Raw genomic sequence first — 21,848 nt, 5'->3', positions numbered from 1 at the left:
GTTTATATAATATTCTCGAAGATTCCGATTTATTTTTAATTTCCCGCTTTGAGAAATTCTTCCGAGTTTTCCTGAAGTTCTTTAAACGTTTTTTCTTTCGTATTTCATGAAGCTCGTCTTAATTTTCGCAGGAAAATCTTTTAATTTTCCTACTATTCGAACTTTCAAGGAAAATTATTTTGAATTGTCACGGGAAACAGCATTTTCGTGAGAAACTTATTCGAATTTCCTTGGGAAATTCTTCCGAATTTTTTGAGAAAATTCTTTCGATTTTCCATGGGAAATGACTTCGACCAAATGACTTCGGCTTAATGGTCTGTTCGGCCAAAAGGTATATTCGGTCAAACAATTCGGCCAAACGGCCCTTTCCCGAATTTTAGAAAATCTTGCAAAAAAACTAAAGGCAATTTAATTAAAAATGGATAGCAGTACGGTGTCGAGATAATTTCCAATCCGAAAATTGCCTAGACCGGCACCGGGAATCGAACCCAGCCACCCTCAGCATGGTCTTGCTTTGTAGCCGCGCGTATAACCTCACGGCTAAGGAGGGCCCCTGTACATATAATGAGTACATAATTTCGATTTTAAATTTTGTGTCGTGATAATCATACTTTATAACCAGTATAAGAAAAAAATCTGATTTGGTAACCGTTTTTAAATAAATGGCTTTAAGAATTTTCGAGAGGAGTTTTTCTTCGTATCCTTTCCAGTGCATATCTTAAAATTTTATCTTTCTGCTTTATACACCATCAAAACGCCAATACCCCAGCAATTTGAAACAATTCAATTAGAGCGACTTTAAAAATATGTGTAGCATGATAATTTGCAAAATCTTTCTGCCGGCTCTAGGTGACTAGTTTCCCACCAAAAACATATAAGAAATTCCACAGACAATGATGGTTATTTAAAATATGACTGGAATATACTATCCTCTGTAAAGGTAGGGTGCATTTAAATAGCTTTCTTTTATGCTACACAAGACGTTGAAGCTTTGATAAGCCAAACCGTGCAACAAAAATCAAATGTTCATTTTTTCGCAGAAGTTCCAATTAATTACATTGAGGATATTTCCAAATATCTACACGCATAATAAGATAAGACATATTCTCCTAAATTCAATTCTATTAAACTAGAGTTTGAATTGAACACCAAAATGTTAAGCCAAGCTCAAACCAATGTCTGTGGATTGAAACCTAGAACATCAATGTTCGAGCCCTAAGCGAATGATAATTCGAGTGTGGGAATTCTTCCGAATTTCTTCAGGAAATCCTTTTTTTTATTTACACGGGACATTCTTTCGAATCCAAAACAAAATAGAAATGTAAAATTGAAAATTTTTCAATGAAAACTTGAAAAAAAAATCCCTTCGGGAGTTTGAAAATGTTTCCAAAAAAAAGTTCGAAGGATTTTCTCGACGAAATTTGGAAAAACCCTCGTGGACACTCAAAAGATGTCGTCACTTAGGGTACTTGCGCATATTTGTCGATGGGATCCGGATCCGTGGTAGCTTGACGTGCAGGTGGCAGCTTGTAGATGGCGTTGCGGTGCACTCCGGTAGCGTATAGCAGCTAACGGGAGATTCGTGGTGATTCGAGACGATAATGGACACATCCATACGTAGTAGATGGTCTGAAGCGCATGCTGACCCAACAGAGAGGAGAGGGGAGGGGTATTTTCCCTTTTCACAATAGTTTCCTGTCCATCGTTGACTTTGTGGGACGATTAGCGTAGCGTAGCGTAGGCTTGTAGCTGCTTGGTGGTTCTGGGGAATAGGCAGAACTTGTTCCGCACACACAGAGAAAAAGAGAGTGAATTAGCACCCTATTATGACGCCATCTTGTCTATCACTTCACACAACTATACATCTTCTATTCAATTTACTTTTCTCTTAGAATATTCCCAATTTACAAAAACTTCGGATTATACAGTTTTTCCGATCCGATTTCGAGTAAACGATACAACAATAAAAGTAGATTGTAACAATAATTTTAACAAATTTTGAACTAAAACCAACCGTACTATTTTGTTCTCGTTATTCAAAAAAATCTTCTTTTAAGTTTTAAGCAGCGCTTCTTCTTCTTATTGGCATTACATCCCCACACTGGGACAGAGCCGCCTCGCAGCTTAGTGTTCATTAAGCACTTCCACAGTTATTAACTGCGAGGTTTCTAAGTTACCATTTTTGCATTCGTATATCATGAGGCTAACACGATGATACTTTTATGCCCAGGGAAGTCGAGACAATTTCCAATCCGAAAATTGCCTAGACCAGCACCGGGAATTGAACCCAGCCATCCTCAGCATGGTCTTGCTTTGTAGCCGCGCTTCTTACCGCACGGCTAAGGAGGCACGGTCAGACGTTGCTAGTAAATCACTCGCACAGAGCGTTTTGTTCGCAGAAAGTGACATCTGTCAAAAATTTGCATGTCTGGCTACACTGAAAGTGATAGCATGCAAACAAGTGACATCTCGCAAGCAAACGCTCGCTTGCATTGTGTGACTGCTAGGCGTTAAAAAATTGCAACTCGCAGAAACAAAATTGCCCTTGCTAGAGCAGCACTAGCAAAAGTGAAAACGTTTTCAGATGGCAGTGTTGTCCTGCAAAAGTAGGAATGGAATTAGATTTTTTGGCCGAAAAATAAGTTTTTCTTTTTTGTTTATATTTGCATGAGAGTGAATCTGACATTTCTTCTTCTTCTTCTTCTTCTTATTGGCATTACATCCCCACACTGGGACAGAGCCGCCTCGCAGCTTAGTGTTCATTAAGCACTTCCACAGTTATTAACTGCGAGGTTTCTAAGCCAAGTTACCATTTTTGCATTCGTACACAGCAAAAAAAATATTAAAATGCAGCGACGCAACTTTACGAAACGTACCCAATAAATTGATGTAATTGGTGATTTTACGTATTATCACGTCACTTCAACGCTTTATTACATCGCTACCCGTAAAATCTGATTGAGAATAATCATCTCTCGGTTACGTCATTAAAGCATAAAATTGACCATATTTTTCAACAATTTAGTACATTCAAAATGCTGCACATCATGCTGGTTCACAATAATATATAATATTACAGAAATCAACGTAATATCGCTTTAAAAATTGCGGCATACTCGTCAACAACACAGTAGCCAACTGACAGCCATTTTCACTTTTTTGTTTGCGCTGAACGACAGTGATCGGCGATCAACATTTTACTTTTAAAACTATATTTATTTGTAAAAATGTGAACTTGAACTAGTGCAGTGTCCATCGCTATTGCTGACAACAATTCGTGCTAAGGTGCAGATCGAATACTCATCATGAGGGTGAGAAAAACAATACCACAGGTAAGCATCCATTTTATTGTCAGCCGTGGAAGTGCAAAATTTGATGCGTTCGAGAAACTCAGGTGCATGATGCTTGATTTACAAGTTACTTTCATTCCCCAGGTAAAATAATGGAGTTTGTGAGTTTGTTGCTTTCCTGCGAAGGTACCCGTTCGTCGATAAGAAAATAATATGGTTCCGCAGGTATGTTTTTCATTCATTTGTGTTCTGCCCCAGCCGATGTGAACTGCGAAAATCTATTACAGGTTCTCTTCCGGAATCGGAAGCACACGTTAATAACAAGCGATTGGATAATTAGCAAAACATGAGTTGTACGGAGGTGTCGACGTGTCAAAGGTAAACTTATTAAAGATCACAAATGCGGTAGGGAGAGCAACCATTTGAGCAGCATCTTTACTACCGTCCCGAATTACTAGTTACGAATTGCATAGTAGGTAAAGGTTTCCAGTGATGATGTGTAAACAACTAAGCCGTTTGATTGGGATGTGTAATGAACGCTTAGGACGGGAGTAGGAGTGCTACCAAAATTATCCTCTGTTATCCTAATAGTTTAACGGTAAGGTCATATCAAACAAGAAAAAATAATATTAGAAATCAAATAAAACTGAAAATGAATTCGAAAAAGAAAATTTAAAAATAAACAATAAAAACTAAAAATGAAAATTCAAATTCAAATAATTAAAAACAAACATTAAAAATAATTTTATTATATTTTCATGTTTTATATTTTTATATTTTTATATTTTTGTATTTTTATATTTTCATAGTTTTATATTTTCATATTTTTATATTTTTATATTTTTATATTTTTATATTTTTATATTTTCATATTTTTATATATTTATATTTTTTATATTTTTATATTTTTATATTTTTATATTTTTATAATTTTATATTTTTATATTTTTATATTTTTATATATCTATATTTTTATATTTTTATATTTTTATATTTTTATTTTTTTATATTTTAAATTTTAAAATTTTTAAATTTTATATTTTTAAAATTTTAAAATTTTTTATTTTTTTAATTTTTTATTTTTTTTTTTTTTTATTTTTATATTTTTATATTTTTATAATTTTTATTTTTATATTTTTATATTTTTATATTTTTATATTTTTATATTTTTATATTTTTATGTTTTATTTTTTTTTGTATTTTTAAATTTTTATATTTTTATATTTTTTTATTTTCATATTTTCATATTTTTATTTTTATTTTTATTTTTTTTATATCTTTGCATTTTTATATTTATATATGTATTTTTATATTTTTATATTTTTATATTTTTAAATTTTTATATTTTTATATTTTTATATTTTTGTATTTTTATATTTTTATATTTTTATATTTTTATATTTTTATATTTTTATATTTTTATATTTTTATATTTTTATATTTTTATATTTTTATATTTTTAATTTTATTGTTTATATTTTTATATTTTTATATTTTTATATTTTTATTTTTTATATTTTTATATTTTAATATTTTTAAATTTTAATTTTTTAATATTTTTATATTTTCATATTTTTCAATTTTTATATTTTAAAAATTTTATATTTTTATATTTTTAAATTTTTATATTTTTATACTTTCATATTCTTATATTTTTATATTTTTATACTTTTATATTTTTATATTTTTATACTTTCATATTCTTATTATATTTTTATACTTTTATATTTTTATATTTTTATATTTTCATAGGTTATTTTTATAAAGGCTTTCAACAGTTTCAACGTGCATTTTGGACACTCTCGAAATCCTTTCAATAATTCATCTAAAATTTTCTATAGTTATTTAAACCAGAAATAACTTTTCGAGTTTCTACCGGAACTGTTTCAGATTTTTTTCTCGAGAATTTCTCCATAGCGATATGAATCAGAAATCGCAGCGAAAAATTTTCCTTGAATTTATCCCAAATTTTCTAAAGCTATGTAACCAACAATTCCTTTGCGAATTTCTTCAGAAACTTCATCGAGAAATCTTTCAGGACTTGTTTCGTGGATTCATCCAAGAACTCCTTCGAACATTTCCTCAAAAAATATCCAGGATGTTTTTGGTTTAATCTTAAGGAATTTAAAAATAGATTACCAAAGCAATTCCCCGAGAATTATATTGTGAAATTTCTGGAAGGGCATAGAAAAGTATTCTTAAAGTAATTTACACTGAATCTCCTGGAGGAATAGAAGGCAGAATGACTTATGAAAGAGTTTCTAGGAGTGTAATTTGGGTGGACGCATCTGGAAAAAATTGAGGACTTTTGAAAGTAATTTCTGTAAAAGTTGACCTGGGGGGATTTCTAGGTTAATTTTTGAAAGAATTGATGGATTATCAGAACTTTCTTGAGGAATATGCAAATGAATTTCCATAAGTATTCCTTGGAAAACTCCAAGACATATTTCCGGAAGAATTCTCGGTGGTGGGTGGCAATTGGGTTAGAAATTCTATGTAAGATTTAAAAGGCATTCCTGATGGAACTTCCGGAGGAATTCCTGGAGGAGCTTCCGGAGGAATTCCTAGAGGAATTTCCGGAGGAATTCCTGGAGGAACCTCCGGAGAAATTCATGGAGGAATTTCCAAAGGAATTCCTGGAGGAATTTCCAAAGGAATTCCTGGAGGAATTCCTGGAGGAATTTCCGGAGGAATTTCCGGAAGAATTCCTGAAGGAATTTCCGGAAGAATTCCTGAAGGAACTTCCGGAGGAATTCCTGAAGGAATTTCCGGAGGAATTCCTGGAGGAACTTCCGGAGGAATTCCTGGAGGAACTTCCGGAGGAATTCCTGGAGGAACTTCTGAGGAAATCCTGGAGGAGCTTGCGGAGGAATTCCTGGAGGAACTTCCGTAGGAATTCCTGGAGGAACTTCCAAAGGAATTCCTGGAGGAACTTCCAAAGGAATTCCTGGAGGAACTTCCAAAGGAATTCCTGGAGGAACTTCCGGAGGAATTCCTGGAGGAACTTCCGGAGGAATTCCTGGAGGAACTTCCGGAGGAATTCCTGGAGGAACTTCCGGAGGAATTCCTGGAGGAACTTTCGGAGGAATTCCTGGAGGAACTTCCTGGAGGAACTTCAGGAGGAATTCCTGGAGGAACTTCAGGAGGAATTCCTGGAGGAACTTCAGGAGGAATTCCTGGAGGAACTTCCGGAGGAATTCCTGGAGGAACTTCCGGAGGAATTCCTGGAGGAACTTCCGGAGAAATTCCTGGAGGAACTTCCGGAGGAATTCCTGGAGGAACTTCCGGAGGAATTCCTGGAGGAACTTCCGGAGAAATTCCTGGAGGAACTTCCGGAGGAACTCCTGGAGGAACTTCCGGAGGAACTCCTGGAGGAACTTCCGGAGGAATTCTTGGAGGAACTTCCGGAGGAATTCCTGGAGGAACTTCCGGAGGAGTTCCTGGAGGAACTTCCGGAGGAGTTCCTGGAGGAACTTCCGGAGGAGTTCCTGGAGGAACTTCCGGAAGAATTCCTAGAGAAACTTCCGGAGGAATTCCTGGAGGAACTTCCGGAGGAATTCCTGGAGGAACTTCCGGAAGAATTCTTGGAAGAACGTCCGGAGGAATTCTTGGACGATTTTCCAGAGGAATTCTTGGACGAACTTCCGAAGAAATTCCTGCAGGAACTTCTGGAGGCATTCCTGAAGGATCTTTAGTAATAATTCTTGGTGCAATTTTCGGAAGATTTCCAGAAGGTACTCGGAGACGAGCCAGCCTAGAGCTGAAAGTATTCTTAATCAAGACATAAAAAAAAATCCAGGAGGTACTTCAGGAAAAACTATTTATTTTTCGGAGGAATTTTTGAAGGAATCAATGGAGGATCTTTCGCAGAAATCCCTGGAGAATCTGCCGAAAAAAATCCTGGAGGAACTTATATATCAGGAAGCAATATCAGGAGGAACTTCCAGAGGAATTCCTGGAGAAACTTCCGGAAGATGTCCTGGAGGAATTTTCGGAGGAATTGCTGGAGGAACTTGAAGGAAATTCTTAACGAAATTCTGGAGAAGTTCATCAAAGAACTTCTGGAGGAGTTCGTGAAGGGACTGCCGGTGAAACTCCCGGAAGAATTCCAGGTGGATATCACGGGGGAATTCCTGGAGGTTCTTCCGGAGGATGTCCTAGAGGAACTTCCGGAGCAATTACTGGTAAGGAATTCCTGGAGAAACTAACGGAGTAATTCCTGGAGGTACTTCTGGAGGATGTCTTACAGGTACTCCCAGAGCAATTACTGGAGCAACTTCTGGAAGAATTTCAGAAGGAATTCCTGGAGGAACTTCTGGAGGAATTCCTGGAGGAACTTCGGGAGGAATTCCTGGAGGAACTTCCGGAGGAATTCCTGGAGGAACTTCCGGAGGAATTCCTGGAGGAACTTACGGTGGAATTCCTGGAGGAACTTACGGTGGAATTCCTGGAGGAACTTACGGTGGAATTCCTGGAGGAACTTCCGGAGGAATTCCTGGAGGAACTAACGGAGGTAACTGGTAATTCCTGGTAATTCCTGGAGGTACTTCTGGATGATGTTTTAGAGGCACTCCCAGAGCAATTACTGGAGCAAATTCTGGAGGAATTTCAGAAGGTATTTATGAAGGAACTTCAGGATGAACTCCCAGATGATTTTCCGGGTGAATTCCTGGGAATTCCTTGAGCAACTTCCATGGGACTTCTTGGAGGAACTTCTTGAGGGATTCCTGGAGGAACTTCTTTGTGCATCTTATGAAAACTTTAAGAACAACTCAAATTTATAGCTCAGTTTTTCTTCTCAAAGCCATCGGCGTGGTATGAAAATATTATGCGGCGTACACATTTTTAGCTACACCATGCGGCAGCGATGCCGTTGCGCGTTTTTGCTCAAGTCGAGGCTTAAGTCTACTAAAAATCAAAAATTTCGCATAAAAACTTTTTTGACAAAATTTAAAATCAAAATATTTGAAATTTAAAAAAATTAAAAACTAAAAGTCCATTATCCATAAGACATTATTAAACATAAGTGTTCTAGAGCTATTCAAGAATGTCAATCATAGAAAAAGATATATGGAAAATAAAAATTAATTCAAAATCGCTACAAAATGTTTTTTAATACAAAAGAACTCAAATGAAAAATCCCGATCCCCTTAATCCCGCCCCAAAAATGAGGCATCCACCTGCCGGGTTTTACGTCGCCTCGTCTATTACATCGCAAATATTACGTAGTAAATTTATTACATCTCACTATTCGGAAGGTAAAATATAAAGTACGTCACTTTTTTGTCACTTAATTCTGATGTAATAACACATCGGATCTGCGACGGCGATGATGTGCATCTAATCTGATGTGATATTACTTTTTATTTTTTACTGTATGAGGCTAGCACGATGATACTTTTATGCCCAGGGAAGTCGAGACGATTTCCAATCCGAAAATTGCCTAGACCGGCACCGGGAATCGAAATCAGCCACCCTCAGCATGGTCTTGCTTTGTAGCCGCGCGTCTCACCGCACGGCTAAGGAGGGCCCCTGACATTTACAAAAAGTGAAAATCTGCTACGTGTGACTGCAATGGCGAGTGCTCTCAGAAATCATTCGTTTGTACGAGTGATTTGCTTGCAACGCCTGACGGAGCCTTTATGCTGTCAGTTCGTATGATTAGGGTGGGACATGAATTTGGACTTGCCGTACGATCAGCAAGATGTATTTGGTACCGAACCAGGGGAAATTTTTCTGAATTTCCAGGGGAAATTATTTTGAATTTCCAAGGGTAAATCCGCGACTCTGAAAACAAAACCGCGACAAACATAAATATGGTTTCTTTTCTTCAAAACACGCTTCAAACATCAATGCGAAATTCAATAGTTTTGCTTCTAATTTATCGGAACATGAATATGAATAAATAGAAGAGAAAATGTAAGAATATTCCGCTTGATAATATTAAACAAAATTCCGTGACATCCCCACCTTTTGAAGTCGATACTTCAAATTGGACTTAAGTTGGTTGCACAGATGGCCGTCTGCAGTCATAAATGAATAACAATTAAATAAAAGACTATATTAGAATTAAACTTTTTAGTGCGAATTGACCTTTCCCCTCAAAAAATTTTATTCGCTCAATCGATTCTTTATTTTATTTAAGGTCAACTTTCCCAAAGAACCCATATTCTGTAACGCCTTTAAGTATTTTTTGAAATTTAAAACAGAAAATCGAAAAAGTGCTGTTTTTCAAGATTGGCCTAACATTTGCCCGATTTTGAACGAACATCGTGAATTTTTCAGGCCGGTTCACACCACGTACAGTACTTTTTCGGGTTTTGTTTTCGATTTTTAAAATAGTTAGAGGCTTTAAAAAATATAGGTTCGTCGGAAAAGTTGATTTTTAATAAGCCAAAGAACCGACTGAAACAATAAAACGAGAAACGATTTTTGACAGGAAAGGTAAATTCCAAGTCCAATCATCGTTTTATAAGTGCTTCAATCGGTAACCCGTCAGTACCATCAATTGATCCACGTTAGGAATCAAGAAAACCAAATCATTTAAATGAACTGATCTTCTTAAGGCTACCTTACACCTCGGGAAAATTTTGGTCCCAGTGCATTTTAAATGGGGCATGGATTTTGGTTTTCAGTGCCCAAATCCCGAAAACATCGCATATGTAAAAATGCATTGGGGAAAATTCCGTGAACCAAATTCTCGAGGTGTGAGGCTACCATTAAGGTAGCCTCACACCTCAGGAATTTGGTCCGCGGATTTTTTCACCATGTATTTTTACACATGCGATGTTTTCGGGATTTGGGCACGGAAAATCATAATCCCGGCCTCATTTAAAATGCACGGGGACCAAAATCCGGCGGAAAATTTTCCCGAGGTGTAAGGTAGCTTTTACCCTAGTACGATACACTACAGATCCGAGAATATTATCCGACAACGAAGGGGAGACCGGGGCTGGTTGGCCGAACGGACAGGTTTGGCCGAGTGGCTTTTGTGAAAATGCTTTAAGGTAGGCTCACACCTCGGGAGTTTGGTCCGCTTATTTTTTCCCATATGTTTTTACATATGCAATGTTTTCGGGATTTGGGCACGAAAAATCAAGATCCCGACCCCATTTAAAATGCACGGGGACTAAAATCATGCGGAAAATTTTCCCGAGGTGTAAAGTAGCCTTTAAGGTAACCTCACACCTTGTGAATTTGGTCCGCGGAATGTTTCCCCATGTATTTTTACATATGCGATGTTTTCGGGATTTGAACACGGAAAATCCAATTCCCGGCCCCATTTAAAATGCACGGGGATCAAAATCCGAAAAATTTTCCCGAGGTGTAAAGTAGCTTTTACGGTGATTTTGGTGGGGTATTAGGTTGCTCTTGTACGGATGTAATATCAGATATTTTTGTGCTTCCGTTTGCGCAGGACGACTTTTTTTTTTGCTATTTTGGTGCTAGTGAGTAAAATTATGTTATGATAAAGTCATATTTGTAACACGAATCAATATTCTTCAGATTTACAAAAACGTGGTACTCTGGAAATGGTAATAAAAATTATACAAAATGGTTTTTGTAAATTGTGATTGTTCTCGAAAACATCCAGTGGGGTAGGTTGGCCAAATTTTGTGTGGTTGTTGTCGATCGGCCGAGTTGAAATTCCGGAAAAGCCAATTGACATACATTTTGACCGATTCCTCAATGAAAGCAGCATTGAGAAAAGAGAAAATGATATCAAACGAAAATAAATCATTTGTTTGAAAAATTGCTTATATCTAATGATATGGAAATGCTAATATCATCTTACAAACTTAGACGTACATGTTCATGATAGAATTAGAGGCGAAAGTATAGAATTGATAGTTCCATTAGGATACGGTAGGCAATTGCATGAAGAATGTTTTTATGGAAGTAGAGTTGAAAGCGAACGGAGGGCAATATTTGTTATGGTATAGGGACACGGCAGGTATTTTCGCCTGTTCGTCATAGTCTCGAAAACCAATAAAAGTGACACTTTTTTGTAAAACTCCCCAAGTAGCACAGATTGTCACAATTGGATTGCGGTGATCTATATGCGACAACAATTTATGTGAAATTTTATTAACTGTAACTGTATCTGTAACACTAGTGCAACCAAAAAAGCGCAAAAAATTGAGCTACTATGTAACTAACTATACGGTCTCACATTAAGTTGCGCTGTAATCCATCCGTAATACAGTCACTCTCAAAATTGAGCGTACACCATGGATTAGATGAATATATTCGAAAATTCCAAAGGAAATTTAATTGTTGGCTCGGTTGTTTTTAATGCATTTCAATATTCATCCCTTCCTTCAATGTATGCGTACATAAAATGGTTGAAATGTTTTCTCTAAAGTTCATTTATTTGAAAATAATCTCAAAATACGCCTATTAGATGTGACAAAATTGAGCGTACAGCTAATGTTTTTCTATAAAATTTCTTATTATAAACACGATTAATGTATTTTAATATTGTTTTTTCATGATTATATTTATAATAATAAACATCCGCTACTTAAACATTCAATGTTTTGAAATTAAACCATGTTTTAATCAAAATGGCGAACAAGTAAGATGTATAAACAATGCTATTTAACAATTCAATGCTGCTGGGCAAAATAGATGCTTTAAGATATGGATTTCACCGGCATCGTGTCTTATATATGATAGATAATCGAAATCGAGCGAGACATACGATAAATTTGGGAAAATTCAGTCGGCAAATGATGAAAACAGATGTAAACATACAAAAAAACGACAAATGTTGGGAAAAGCATATTACAAATTAAGTGTAACTTTATTTAAAAGTCGATGTATAGGTAGCTTATAAGCTCAGGACACTCATTAATGATAAATAAATAAAAGAGCAGCACACGGATACATTATAAGATGTCATTTCATATTTGAAGACTCAGTCACCGTAGGAACAAATTTGGTTGAATCATTTTAATTCATTAAGATATCATTTAATAAGCTACCGAACTCTTAAAAAAGTTTATTTTTACTCGCCACATGGAAATCATCCAATTGCATCTCTTATGGTAACAGACAAAGGAGTTCAATCCAAATTTGATTATGAAATTACGATTTTAAGCTTTCTTTTCAATATTCAATCAGAAGTGCTCTGCGGGATTGAAAAGCCGTTTTTATGTTCGGTACCTTAACATGCACCTTGTACTTTTAGAATTTGACTGTGAATGATTGGATTCAATAATATTACTTTTAATGATGGACCTGAGACAATAATCGAGCTTTAAAACAAATTTTAGTTAAAGATATACTTAATTTGAATTATGTCATTTCTAACATTTGTCGTTTTCTCTGTATGTTTACATCTGTTTTCATCATTTACCGACTGAATTTTCTCAAATTAATCGTATGTCTCGCTCGATTTCGATTATCTATCATATATAAGATACGATGCCGCTGAAACATACAAATTAAAGCATTTATTTTGCCCACAGGCATTGAATTGTTAAATAGCAATGTTCTTACCTCTCACTTGTCCGCCATTTTGACCAAAACATGGTTTAATTTCAAAACATTGAATGTTTAAGTAGCGGATGTTTATTATTATAAATATAATCATGAAAAAGCAATATTAAAATACATTAATCGTGTTTATAATAAGAAATTTTATAGAAAAACATTAGCTGTACGCCCAATTTTGTCACATCTAATAGGCGTATTTTGAGATTATTTTCAAATAAATGAACTTTAGAGAAAAAATTTCAACAATTTTATGTACACATACATTGAAGAAAGGGATGAATATTGAAATGCATTAAAAACAACCGAGCTAACCATTTAATTTCCTTTGAAATTTTCGAATGTAGTCAACTAATCCATACTGTACGCTCAATTTTGAGAGTGACTGTATTTCCATGTTACAGTAACTGAAACATTCAGGTCTTGATTGCCACATTATAACTATTTACTGACTTCTACTTGTCAACGTTTTATTTGTTGTCATGAAACTTAGTTATGTATTTAATACGAAAATAAAACAAATCTGGTCACAATGTCACTGAAATTAAATGTCAGTAATCAGAAAGTTAAAAACATGAATCTGAAATAACAAATTGTAAATGGTTATATGCAAAGTGTTATCTTTATGTTATTTTAGCAGGGATAAATGTGCGGAATGGAATTTTTGGTGAAACCTATCATTTTAGCTAGCTAAAAACCTCGCGCCCTCAGTTAAACCAACTTTTAGGTTTTATTATTTAAAGTATTTTTGTTCTTAAATAAGTTTCAATAACAGTAAAGAAAAATAAATGTCTTTATTATTATATCTCTAGATCCCGAATTTAAAATTAAAAGTAGATTTAAAAAAATAGCCGTTTTCTTATTTATTACATTAATCATTTACCAAAAATATATTTTATAGGCATATTTCCAAGCATATTTCTAGACCAACATTTGAAAAGGGCGTAACAGCCAAAATTTGATCTCTCCAGTATTTTGTCTATGTATATAGCTATGCATGTAGATAAGGAATCCGAAGGAATAAATTTTGGCTGTTACGCCCTTTTCAAATGTTGGTCTAGATTTCATCAAACGACCGCATACATGGTGGTTCAAAATATTTGATAACCTTTGCAATTTTTCAATGTACTGATGTTTGGATTTGGATAATGCTTCTGTCTAAAATAAAAGGTCGTGTATGGTTCAATAGTTGCTAATTTGCATCTCTATAATTTTTACTTTTTTAATTTTCATACTGTCAATTCCAAAACATGACCCTTATGGAAGGCCGTAGATCTATCAACATTCTTCTAGAGCAGGTTTTCAAATAACACTTCATTAGTTAGAAAATTTTTGATTTTCAAATGACATAAATTTAGCATCACTTATGCACACCTTTGGGTTTCGTTTTCCTTTATAAATAAGAATGGAATTTTTTCGTCTAGGAATATGATCATACGTACCAAATCGTAAGCTTAGGAGAAACGTTCGGCTATAGTGGAGTTCTAGCAAATGTACGTTGCTTTCGTTGGTTTTAGCCCCTACGACGATGGACGGAAAAACCTGCCGTGTCCCTATATCTCACGACCTTCCTTCTGCTAAACTCCCGTATGAAGGGGGAGGGAAGAATATCAGTATGAAAGCTCAAAAATGTAAAAAAATACTAAAAAGTAAAGATTTGAGATTTTTTACGTGCCTAAATATAACAAAATTATAAACACCATTTTTAACTACCGTCATCGGGGATGACAATGGGTCAAATGGGGGTGCGAATAGGTCACTGTTTCAAGTACTTAGAATGCTTGTAGAAAACATTGAATGTATCTGAGGGCAAGAAGACTAAAATATAAGAGACCTTTTTGAACGATTTTTCTATCCGATCACCATGCTGCCGGTGAGAGCGATGACTTATTCTCACCCCCAGACCCATTGTCACCCCCGATGACGGCATTTTAACCTATTTTAACAAACTCGGTCAACCTACCGCAACCCGATGGTTGGCGATGGGGTTGGTTGGCCGATTTTTCCCACCGCGTTTGTTTGTTCATAACTTTTTCCTCAATTCGTTTCCATCGATGAAAATATGTCAAAGACGCGCCCAAGACAAGTATATTTATGATAGTTAAAACCGTTTTTTTTTTTCAAAAAATCTATCCAGAATGAGTACAGACATTCCAAAAGCAACCACATCAGGTATTCCTTAATTATCTATCATGAAAACCGTCGGATGTGCCATTCACTGTATAAATCCCTTTTAGTCTTCTCAAGGCTGCAAGCTCAGTCACAGTCTGTTGTAACTGAGCAACCACGAATGAACCTTCAATGGATATGGAGAAGATTGGAGAAGATTAAAGAGAAGATTAAAGCACAGGTAAGGGAACAGAAACCTTCCCGACTGAAATAAGAACTAGCCTACCAAGAAATTATTGGAATAATTGATAGCACAAATGACGAGATATCGAATGCTTTGAATTCGATGCCTGCAACACGGTGGGAATCGATAAAGTACAAAACTGGACACTACAGATGGTCGAGAAATAGAAAAAACTATAGTGCTGTCCAATGAGAGCTTGAAGTAGCTCGAAGTTTCTCCCTGTCCTTCTAATGTCCATTTGTTGACCAAAAAGAACGAACAGGACGGGAACAACTTCAAGCTACTTCGAGCTGCTCATTGGACAGCACTTATGTATCGATCAATCGATGAGAATTGCAGAGTTGCCAACAGTCAACATACCTATGTGCGATCAGTTATCCATTCTGTCCCAGAAAAGTTGCAAGTGCGAATATTACTGTACATATTTGACTTTATCGACCACACTCTATGCAGCGTAAGGTAGATAAGGTGTCGTACCCTTAATCGTAATAATAATTCCGTAATTTTCGCCATAAAAGTGTTAGAATAAGTAAGCATTTTAAGCGCAGCTCGGAATTTCAGTAATCCAGTAATGCAATATGATCGATCCAACATCCAGTCAATCCAATCGATAGTTAAAATGGTCGAATATTAAGTATTTGGATCTTAACGGATTGCTAATTCCACAAACGCTATTTCAACTATTCCTGTATTTCTGCTTGCGGTACAACATCTATCAGCAACAATAAGCTATTCGACCCTAATCGAAGTTTGTTTACGAACTTTACAGTTCAGCTTCCTACATCCGCCTAGACGGGAGCATAGATAGAACCGAAATCCATAGGTGTTCCGTGCCATACTTCTCCCTGGTGGAGCATTCATCATCGAAGCAGAATGCACACACCGATACAGAACAGCCCATAATGTTGGGACATGCATGCATCCCCGTTACGAGCCAGGTAGCGGCTGCTAGGCGAATATCATCATCATGTTAGATCCGTCGTCACCACACACCGCCCAAACAATGTTCAATATGCACGCGTCTGCCGTGGCGGGCGACGACGTCACACACATACACACCGCCACATGTGCACACAATGGGGGTATCGTTCGGTGTTTTGTGCATACGATTTTCAGTTAGATAAATTTTCAAATGGCATTATTATAAGTCTTCTGTTTGCAAACACGATGACCGCGGCCAACACGAACCGATGATGTCGAGCAACATACACAAAGTATCAGGGTATATATTTGGAAAACTGGATTGCATGACAATTGAAATTCCGTTTAAACAATAATGATCATATAATTAGTTGAGTGAGATTTTGAGGAAACGGGAAACGGGAGGGTTCTGTTGATTTGTTTTCAGAACGGTCACGATATCAAAATATTATAGATTAGTTTCTAAATTGCTCAGGTTGTGCTTCCTGAGACTGAGTTGATTTGCAATTGTTGAATCGAGCATTCCAGGAATTAGTATACACCTATTTTAGAGTATCTATCGACTATTCTTTCAAATACAATGCCAAATGAAAAATAATATGGGTTAACATTTTTCAGCGTAATACTCATGACCAAAACGATCAAAGCGAAACCACCAAATAGAAAAAAAAGTTCAGTTTCTTTCTAACAATCATTACGATGATACCGAGGATATTTATTATTCATCGCAACTGTAAGAGACAAAAGCGCCCGCCGTTGTTGGATGGATTCGGTTTCCTTTTCCATCAGGACGACATCATCCATGGATTCATTCGAGGAAGCAGCTTAGGAGATTCGATGACGGTGACAGCCATAACAAGAAGGATGTTCCTTGGCGGGATATCGGAAGAAGCAAACTTGAGCTCACTCAATATTCATAAATATGCATATAACCTGAGTTAGGTCTTGGCTTTGTCGAAAGTTGTAGGTGGCTTCCGGCGACGAAGCGATATTATCTTTTCCTACATTGCATTGTGGTGGTGATGTACAGAGAAAAACGAGCTTGAAGAAAAACTGCAAAAAAGCACAAAAAAAAACGTTTTCAGCTTGTTTCACTTTTTTCCACGCGACTACCATGGAAAAATTACTATTCATCCACGAACGTGCCGTGAAGATGTTTCTTCATAATTCACTTGCGTTCTCCCACAGTATGCATGCAGGAGGACGCCGCTGCTGTCGTCGTCTAACGATTGCATTGTACAGCGGCCGCGGTCCTCGGGATGGATGGCTGCTGAGTGGCTTCAGGACGATTTAACTCATTTATCTTCGCTTTATCTTTAATGGACTTGAGGGGCCTCTTGTATTACGAGGTAGGATCCAGTGAGGCGCTGTATACGGAATCTGCTCGAAGCTGTATGCAATAAGATATCATTGTGTGGGGACAAGTTAAGGAGTGTTCCAAGATAATATGGTTGACTACGTACATTTACTTAGATTAATTTTATTCCCATCATTAGTTTTGGGGCCAACGATTGCGGATTTCATTGTGAAGAGGTGTAAATCCTTCACAAAGAAAGTTTGTAAAGAAAGTTTTATATAAACCATGAATTGGTATTCTGTTATGTCCTAAAACTTAATTAATTTGAATTAATTTTGTTTTTATTTAAGTTTGACTGCACTTGTATGAATTATTTCCGTAAAAAATGTTGTCAATGTCAATTCAATATATGTCAATTGGGTGTCTAGAACTGTGTTTGCGTCAGCCACCGATGTAGACCGGTGTCGTATTTAGCTATCGTTTTATAAACTGAACTACTGTGGCACTCGTGAGAACTCGAGGAAACGTTCATAGACAATCTCTCAAATTTTACCAAGGTGTCACATGTTTGAACTGGTACCCAATCCACATATTCGGTCATGAAAAGCTAGGGTTGACTGGTGGATCACACTGTGCGTTTCCAAATGACCATGCACAACGTTTTAGTTGATAAGACTACCGTAATTTGCCAATCGTCCTGAGCATTGTCGAAAGGCATCAAATAAACTCGAGATCGATATACTGGCGCCATGGCGTGAGCATCGTATAAATGATTCTACGGTGGCACATGAAATCTTTTGGTACCCTTCATGGAGAGCAGAGTTTGGTAACCTACCGTACTCAGGTACATTCGTGCCAACACTGTACGAATCCATCCCACACATGTTCTACGTGTGAGAAGAACAAAAAGTGGTTGGGATAAAATTGAACCGTAAGGACTGTAAAGTTCAACAGCAATCAGCCAGCGAGATTTGCGAGCGTGGTGAACAGCAGCTTAAATACCATCTCTGATACCAACATTCGTTACTTTGAACCCCATCCTTCGTCGAAGAAATACGCTTGTCGTGGACTTCAGTATTCTTCCAAAATGACCCCCGTTGGAGCATTGGAGCAATCGTATCACGATTGGAAGCTTGGAACATGGAACTGCAAGTCGCTAGGTTTCGCAGGTTGCGACAGGATGATATACGATGAATTACATCCCCGCAACGACGTCGTGGCGCTGCAGGAGATTTGCTGGACAGGACAGAAAGTGTGGAAAAGCGGGCATCGGGCGGCTACCTTCTACCAAAGCTGTGGCACCACCAACGAGCTGGGAACCGGCTTCATAGTGCTGGGTAAGATGCATCAACGCGTGATTGGTGGCAGGATGTGCAAGCTGAGGATTAAAGGCCGTTTCTTCAACTATAGAATGAGCATCATCAACGTGCACTGCCCACACGAAGGGAGACCCGACGACGAGAAAGAAGCGTTCTACGCACAGCTGGAGCAGACATACGATGGATGCCCACTGCGGGACGTCAAAATCGTCATCGGTGACATGAACGAGCAGGTAGGAAGGGAGGAAATGTATAGACCGGTCATCGGACCGGATAGTCTGCACACCGTATCGAATGACAACGGCAAACGATGCATAAACTTCGCAGCCACCCGCGGAATGGTAGTCCGAAGCACCTTCTTTCCCCGCAAAAATATCCACAAGGCCACATGGAGATCACCTAACCAAAAAACGGAAAACCAAATCGACCATGTTCTAATCGACGGTAAATTCTTCTCCGACATCACAAACGTCCGCACTTATCGCAGTGCGAATATTGAATCCGACCACTACCTCGTTGCAGTATTGTTTGGGATGTCATGAGTATCGGAGGCAAGGACATCGTCTGCTAAAGAAATTCATTGTCATTTTTGGCATTTTTTGATTATCTTTCATAAACATGTAGGCGACCTTTACAGAATGTCAAGGAAATGTTTTAAAAGCTCGGCTGAATTTGTTTTTCTGCTGAGAAACAAATATCGTGTTTATAAATGTTTCCTCATGAAACCTCATTTTTTCCTTCTAACAACCTACTCAGAGGAAGAAAATCTTGAATGTGAGCGTCTCACCACGTAGAATTTTGATTACTCTGATCAACAATAACATTATTCATCTTGCGGGTGTCCCAACAGCGCAGAGGGAAAAACTCTTGAATGTAGGCGCCTCGCCACGCAAAATTGTGATCATTCTAATCAACAATAACAACATTCCTCTTGCGGGTGTCTTACAAACGCAGAGGAAGAAGCTTGAATGCGGGTGCCCCATTCGATGCAGCCAAAAGTTATGACGGTTTCTGTCGTCACTTTTTCACATGATTGATTGCACGTCTTTATAGTCGGAGTAGTTGAAAACCTAATGGCGTCTCAAATAAACAAATAGTAGGAACTTTGGTAACATAAATGTTTCGATAACATTTATAACGTCTTCATACGTTACTTCAAATTCATTATTACAAAGAATTAATAAAAATCTTCGTATGGCAGCTGCCGTTTGAAGAATAATTGTATGAAGTCTTCGTTATTCGATGTCGTCATGACGATTTGGTTGCACGACGAAAGCTAACGTCGTGCATCGTCAATGGATGCGTCTAGTAGCAATGAAGACAATACAACTCGTCGCTACTGCGACGATGACTATTGTTAGCCCTGATTGTAGGCAACCCACCACCCGAGCAGGATAAAATTAATCATTATGAACTTGCCTTCCATAAGACCACCATTATGGTATTATTTTTTGCTATTTTACCTTTTATGCGAGGCAAGATCATACACAATTCTGTTATCGAGGGTATGGGAATGCAAAGTTGTGATGCTTCTGATCCACAATAATACCCCTCTTCTTGCTAGCCATCCAATACTGAGGAGGAAACTTTTGATTGTGGGTGTCCCACCACGAAGAATTGTGAACATTCAGATCCACAATAACATCATTCCTCTTGCAGGTGTACACTAATAAAACAAAATATGAAACTCTTAAATGCGTGCGTCTCATCACGCAGAATTGTGATCATCCTGATTCACAATAACACCGTTCTCCTTGTGGGCGTCCCACCAACGTAGAGAAAGAAAATCTTGAATGCGGCGTCCCACCACGCAGAATCATGGTAATTCTGATCCACAATAATATCAGTTTTCTTGCGGGCATTCCACCAACGCAGAGGAAAAACACACTTGAAAGCGTTCGTCTTATCTCACAGAGTTATGATAAATCCACAGCTACACAAATCAAACTCTCTTTATTGAACTCCATCGAATCCTGGGGCGAGGCATGCAAAAACGATTCTTCTTTTTCATTATTTGAACTCTTATTCTTCTTTACATCACGGTTGGCCATTAATTTACCAACTGCTTCATCTACGTGCCGCGTAGACTATTCATAGCACCATATGTGTTCCCAATTCGCGTAAGTAAGTACGTCCTATTCTTTATGGGTCTTTCAATTTTTCTGAACATTTTTCTATGTTTATTCAAACTTATATTTCTTTGCGATTTGGGCGTAACTTATTTTGTAAACAAACATTGGAAAGGGAATTCCTGCTAAAACAAGCATTTTATGAGGAAACCACGGTATGGTTCCGACAGATTAAGCTTTCCTCTACCAGATAAGGGAATTAGTTTGGGATTAGGAAGCAATGTTTGTTTACAAAATAAGTTACGCCCAAATCGCAAAGCAGTCCCGATTTATAAATCCTTATTTGAACTGAATTGTATGACCTTAGCCTATAACGAAGGAAAGCACATCCGTCCCAAACCTTCAAAATGCTTCAAAGATTAAACATACCGTGTTGTCAAGTAGAAGCAGAATCCCTCTCATTCACACAGATATAACATGACCATTTTTCTTCTTATCGATGCAAATATGCTGCTTCTATTTTCGTTTCAAATTGTTTTTCTTTACAAACGTCTACACAACACAATGGGTGAGAAATTTCTTCAAGCTCTTCTAGTGGAATGTTTTCACTTGTCATAAGACGACTACTACTAAGTACTACTCCATTAAATTCTTTGTGAAAATGGAAAAAAAAGTGAAAAAGCTCCTGGCAGGATCGCCAAATGTGAAATTCAACATATATATTGATTACCCATAATGTTAGCATTGCGATTCAACTCATGAAGAAGCTGGTTCCTTCAGAAGCTCGGAAGCCTCTTTTTAAGAGGCTAAGAAGCCTTTTTTCAAGAGGCTCGGAAACCTCCTTTCAAGAGGCTCGGAAGCCTCCTTCCAAGAGGCTCGGAAGCCTTCTTTCAAGAGGCTCGGAAGCCTCCTTTCAAGAGGCTCGGAAGCCTCCTTTCCAAGAGGCTCAGGAAGCCTCCTTTCAAGAGGCTCGAGCCTCCTTTCAAGAGACTCAGGAAGCCTCCTTTCAAGAGGCTCAGGAAGCCTCCTTTCAAGAGGCTCGGAAGCCTCCTTTCAAGAGGCCCGAAGCCTCCTTTCAAGAGGCTCAGAAGCCTCCTTTCA

The 21,848-nt window shown here is 37.3% G+C and overlaps 1 protein-coding gene and 1 long non-coding RNA gene across 9 annotated transcripts in view; both read left to right on the top strand.

Moving 5' to 3' along the window:
* LOC134218497 (calmodulin-binding transcription activator 1) overlaps positions 1–21,848 on the top strand; it is a 708,930-nt gene that overhangs the window by 61,669 nt on the left and 625,413 nt on the right. The gene's annotated exons all lie outside the window — the stretch shown is intronic.
* LOC134214334 (uncharacterized) lies at positions 2,862–4,025 on the top strand. The gene is made up of 3 exons (XR_009979738.1): positions 2,862–3,332; positions 3,435–3,515; positions 3,578–4,025. It is a non-coding gene; the product is annotated as an uncharacterized LOC134214334 (long non-coding RNA).

This window comes from Armigeres subalbatus, chromosome 2 (genome assembly GCF_024139115.2).
Source record: "Armigeres subalbatus isolate Guangzhou_Male chromosome 2, GZ_Asu_2, whole genome shotgun sequence".
Taxonomy (NCBI): domain Eukaryota; kingdom Metazoa; phylum Arthropoda; class Insecta; order Diptera; family Culicidae; genus Armigeres; species Armigeres subalbatus.
Note: the sequence above shows the minus strand (reverse complement) of the source record. Positions and strands in the feature narration are given on the sequence as shown.